Raw genomic sequence first — 6,118 nt, forward strand, 5'->3', positions numbered from 1 at the left:
AGCCCGCGCACCGCAACGAAGAGTAGCCCCCGCTCGCCGCAACTAGAGAAAGCCCGTGCGCAGCAACGAAGACCCAACGCAGCCAAAAATAAAAAGTAAGTAAATATATTTATTAAAAAATAAATTGGGGCTTCCCTGGTGGCGCAGTGGTTGAGAGTCCGCCTGCCGATGCAGGGGACACGGGTTCGTGCCCCGGTCCGGGAAGATCCCACATGCCGCGGAGCGGCTGGGCCCGTGAGCCATGGCCGCTGAGCCTGCGCGTCCGGAGCCTGTGCTCTGCAATGGGAGAGGCCACAACAGTGAGAGGCCCGTGTACCGTAAAAAAAAAAATAAAATAAAAAAATAAATTGAATTGAATGTGTCTTTCTCCCTGCCAGACGGGGAAGAGACCATTTCATTTAATATCATACTATGGGTCTACTGCGTGCTAGCTGTTGGGGACAGACATGGTTCTTGCTTCCACGGAGTTTCCAGCCCAGCAAAACATTGATAACTTCTCACAAATGACTGGACAAAATGCCGCCACATTTAAAAATCTCTATTCTGTCAACTCAGCGCATTAGAATATTACTGAAAGTATTTTAAAATAAGATTTTATAAAGATTTTATGGCCCAATCCTTCCACTTTCTTCTCAGCTTTCTTGTGATGGTTCCTATTCATGCATTCCTTCATTCACTCGTTCACGCACCTACCGTGGGGATTCAAAGATGAACAAGAGAGTTTCTCCTTTTAAGACCTTTGTAATCCAGTGGAGGAGACAAATGAGCACACAGATGACTACAACGCAGCTGGTAGCCCGGCAGCAGCAGCAAATTCTGAGAGTGATTCAGGAGATGGTCCTCCGCAAGCGTGTGAGGGGCAGGACCCTCGCTTCTGCTACAGGAGCTGCTGAGAGCGCAGGAACCACCACAGACTACACCAGAGATTAAAAAGCTGTGTCTTTTTTGTCCAGCAAGATCTGGACACAATCCCCTGATCCCCAGAACAAAACATCCTTGCCAATCTCTCCCTCTTTCTATGCAGGGAACTGAGAGCCAAGAAAGGAAATGGGAACAAGGATGCATTGAAATTCTCTAGGTGAAAAGTCTCGGCAGTGTGCTTCCCTCAGAAAGGAAATGGGCCAGTCCTCACCTTGGACTGCCCAGTGCTGGCTGTCCCCTCTCTGGACCACGGTGGCCGGCCTGGAGGGGACAGGTACACCAGCGATTCAACACTAGGGACTCCAGGGAATCTAGCACCTGCCAGTCTTCCAAAAAGAAGGGAAAAAATGAAGACAGGCTCAGACATTAATTCCCAGGAATCGGGACTATTCTTATCATTACCGTAGTTTTTGATCCATGAATAAGAACACCTGGCTAGTCCCATTGTTTGGCACATGGGTCTAGTAATAAGGTGGAATATTTTCCTTCACTGCTGTCCTGGAACCCTGGGACCTACGACTGCTAAAGCAAACTTCATGAATGCTCATTTTTTAAAAATAGATCTTTATTGGAGTATAATTGCTTCACAGTACTGTATTCGTTAGTTCCCGTTGTACAACAAAGTGAATCAACCACGTGCATACATATGTCCCCATATCTCCTCCCTCTTGCGTCGCCCTCCCTCCCACCCTCCCTATCCCACCCCTCTAGGTGGTGACAAAGCACCGAGCTGATCTCCCTGTGCTATGCGGCTGCTTCCCACTAGCTAGCTATTTTACATTCGGTAGTGTATATAAGTCCATGCTATTCTCACTTCGCCCCAGCTTCCCCCTCCCACCTCATGTCCTCAAGTCCATTCTCTATGTCTACATCTTTATTCCTGCCCTGCAACTAGGTTCATCAGTACCAACTTCTTTTTTTAGATTCCATATATATGCGTTAGCACACGGTATTTCTTTTTCTCTCTCTGACTTACTTCACTCTGTATGACAGGCTCTAGGTCCATCCACCTCACTACAAATAACTCAGTTTCGTTTCTTTTTATGGCTGAGTAATATTCCACTGTATATATGTGCCACATCTTCTTTATCCATTCATCTGTCAATGGGCATTTAGGTTGGTTCCATGTCCTGGCTATTGTAAATAGAGCTGCAATGAACATTTTGGTACATGACTCTTTTTGAATTATGGTTTTCTCAGGGTATATGCCCAGTAGTGGGATTGCTGGATCATATGGTGGTTCTATTTTTAGTTTTTTAAGGAACCTCCACACTGTTCTCCATAGTGGTTGCATCAATTTACATTCCCACCAACAGTGCAGGTGGGTTCCCTTTTCACCACACCCTTTCCAGCGCTTAGTGTTTCTAGATTTTTTGATAATGGCCATTCTGACCGGCGTGAGGTGATACCTCATTGTAGTTTTGATTTGCATTTCTCTGATAATTAGTGACGTTGAGCATCTTTTCATGTGCCTCTTGGCCATCTGTATGTCTTCCTTGGTGAAATGTCTGTTTAGGTCATCTGCCCATTTTCTAACTGGTTTGTTTGTTTGTTTGATATTGAGCCCCATGAGCTGTATGTATATTTTGGAGATTAATCCTTTGTCTGTTGCTTCATTTGCAAATATTTTCTCCCATTCTGAGGGTTGTCTTTTTGTCTTGTTTATGGTTTCCTTTGCTGTGCAAAAGCTTTGAAGTTTAATTAAGACCCATTTGTTTATTTTTGGTTTTATTTCTGTTACTCTAGGAGGTGGGTCAAAAAAGATCTTGCAGTGGTTTACGTCAAAGAGTGTTTTTCCTTTGTTTTCCTCTAAGAGTTTTATAGTGCTTGGTCTTACATTTAATCCATTTGGAGTTTATTTTTGTGTATGGTGTTAGGGAGTGTTCTAATTTCATTCTTTATGTGTAGCTGTCCAGTTTTCCCAGTGCCACTCATTGAAGAGGCTGTTTTTTCTCCATTGTATGTTCTTGCCTCCTTTGTCATAAATTAGGTGCCCATATGTGCACGGGTTTATCACTGGGCATTCTATGCGGTACCATTGATCAATATTTGTTTTTGTGCCAGTACCATACTGTCTTGATTACTGTAGCTTTGTAGTATAGTTTGAAGTTGAGGAGCCTGATTCCTCCAACTCCATTTTCCTTTCTCAAAATTGCTTTGGCTATTCGGGGTCTTTTGTGTTTCCATACAAATTGTAAAATTTTTTGTTCTAATTCTGTGAAGAATGACACTGGTAGTTTGATAGGGATTGCATTGAATCTGTAGATTGCTTTGGGTAGTACAGTCATTTTCACAATATTGATTCTTCCAATCCAAGAACATGGTATATTTCTCCATCTGTTTATGTCATCTTTGATTTCTTTCATCAGTGTTTTATAGTTTTCTGCATACAGGTCTTTTGTCTCCTTAGATAGGCTTATTCCTACGTATTTTATTCTTTTTGTTGTAATGGTAAATGGGAGTGTTTCCTTAATTTCTCTTTTTGATTTTTCAGTGTTGGTTATAGGAATGACAGAGATTTCTGTGCATTAATTTTGTATCCTGAAACCTTACCAAATTAATTGATTAGTTCTAGCAGTTTTCTGGTGGCATCTTTAGGACATTCTATGTATAGTACCATGTCATCGGCAAATAGTGACAGTTTTACTTCTTCTTTTCCAATTTGTATTCCTTTTATTTCTTTTTCTTCTCTGACTGCCATGGCTAGGACTTCCAAAACTATGAAGAATAAGAGTGGTGAGTGTGAACATCCCTGTCTTGTTCCTGATCTTAGTGGAAATGCTTTCAGTTTTTCACCATTGAGTATGATGCTTGCTGTGGGTTTGTCATATATGGCCTTTATTATGTTGAGGTAGGTTCCCTCTATGCCCATTTTCTGGAGAGTTTTTATCATAAATGGGTGTTGAATTTTGCCAAAAGTTTTTTCTGCATCTATTGAGATGATCATATGGTTTTTATTCTTTAATTTGTTAATATGGTGTATCACATTGATTGATTTGCATATATTGAAGAATCCTTGCATCCCTGGGATAAATCCCACTTGATCATGGTGTATGATCCTTTTAATGTGTTGTTGGATTCTGTTTGCTAGTATTCTGTTGAGGATTTTTGCGTCAATGTTCGTCAGTGATACTGGTCTATAATTTTCTTTTTTTGTGATATCTTCTTCTGGTTTTGGTATCAGGCTGATGGTGGCTTTGTAGAATGAATTTGGGAGTGTTCCTCCCTCTGCTATATTTTGGAAGAGTTTGAGAAGGATCGGTGTTAGCTCTTCTCTAAACGTTTGATAGAATTCGCCTGTGAAGCCATCTGGTCCTGGACTTTTGTTTCTTGGAAGATTTTTAATTACGGTTTCAATTTCATCACTTGTGATAGGTCTGTTTATATTTTCTAATTCTTCCTGGTTCAGTCCTGGAAAATTGTGCCTTTCTGAGAATTTGTCCATTTCTTGATGGTTGTCCATTTTATTGGCATATAGTTGTTTGCAGTAGTCTTATAATCCTTTGTATTTCTGCAGTTTCAGTTGTGATTTCTCCTTTTTCATTTCTAATTTTATTGATTTGCATCCTCTCCCTTGTTTTCTTGATGAGTCTGGCTAAAGGTTTATCAATTTTGTTTATCTTCTCAAAGAACCAACTTTTAGTTTTATTGATTTTTGCTATTGTTTTCTTCATTTCTATTTCATTTATTTCTGCTCTGATCTTTATGATTGCTTTCCTTCTACTGACTTTGGGTTTTCTTTGTTCTTCTTTCTCTAGTTGTTTTAAGTGTAGGGTTAGATTGTTTGAGATGTTTCTTGTTTCTTGAGGTGACACTGAATTTCTATAAACTTCTCTCTTAGAAAGGCTTTTGCTGCGTCCCATAGGTGTTGGGTCATCATGTTTTCATTGTCATTTGTTTCCATGTATTTTTTTATTTCTTCTTTGATTTCTTCAGTGATCTCTTTGTTATTTAGTAGCACACTGTTTAGCCTCCATGTATTTGTGTTTTTTACAGTTTTTTTCCTGTAAGCAATTTCCAATCTCATAGCGTTGTGGTCAGAAAAGTTGCTTGATACGATTTCAATTTTCTTAAAGTTTCCGAGGCTTGATTTGTGACCCAAGATGTGATCTATCCTGGAGAATGTTCCGTGTGCACTTGAGAAGAAAGTGTATTCTGCCACTTTTGGGTGGAATGTTCTATAAATATCAATTAGATCTATTTGGTCTATTGTGTCATTTAAAGCTTGTGTTTCCTTATTTATTTTTCTGTTTGGATGATCTGTCCATTGGTGAAAGTGGGGTGTTAAAGTTCCCTATTACTATTATGTTACTGTCAATTTCTCCTTTATGGTTGTTAGCATTTGCCTTATGCATTGAGGTGCTCCTATGTTGGGTGCATAAACATTTATAATTGTTATATCTTCCTCTTGGATTAATCCTTTGATCATTATGTAGTGTCCCTCCTTATCCCTTGTAACAGTCTTTATTTTAAAATCTCTTTTATCTGATATGAGTATTGCTACTCCAGCTTTCTTATGATTTCCATTTGCATGGAATATCTTTTTCCATCCCTTCACTTTCAGTCTGTATGTGTCCCTAGGCCTGAAGTGGGTCTCTTGTAGACAGCATATATATGGGTCTTGTTTTTGCATCCATTCAGCCAGTCTGTCTTTTGGTTGGGGCATTTAATCCATTTACATTCAAGGTTATTATTGATATGTATGTTCCTATTACCATTTTCTTAATTGTTTTGGATGTTTTTGTGGGTCTTTTTCTTCTCATGTGTTTCCCTCCTGGAGAAGTTTCTTTAGCATTTGTTGTAAAGCTGGTTTGGTGGTGCTGAATTCTCTTAACTTTTGCTTGTCTGAAAAGCTTTTGACTTCTCCTTCGAATCTGAATGAGATCCTTACTGGGTAGAGTAATCTTGGTTGTAGGTTTTTCTCTTTCATCACTTTAAGTATAGCCTGCCACTCCCTTCTGGCCTGCAGAATTTCTGCTGAATAATCAGCTGATAACCTTAAGGGGATTCCTTTGCATGTTATTTTTTGTTTTTCCCTTGCTGCTTTTAATATTTTTTCTTAGGAGTTAATTTTTGTTAGTTTGATTAATATGTGTCTTGGTGTGATTTTGCTAGGGTTTATCCTGTATGGGACTCTCTGTGCTTCCTGGACTTGGATGACTATTTCCTTTCCCATGTTAGGGAAGTTTTCGACTAT

The sequence above is a fragment of the Aethalodelphis obliquidens genome, unplaced genomic scaffold (assembly GCF_003676395.1).
Source record: "Aethalodelphis obliquidens isolate GAN/ISIS:26980383/991018 unplaced genomic scaffold, ASM367639v1 scaffold16, whole genome shotgun sequence".
Lineage (NCBI taxonomy): Eukaryota > Metazoa > Chordata > Mammalia > Artiodactyla > Delphinidae > Aethalodelphis > Aethalodelphis obliquidens.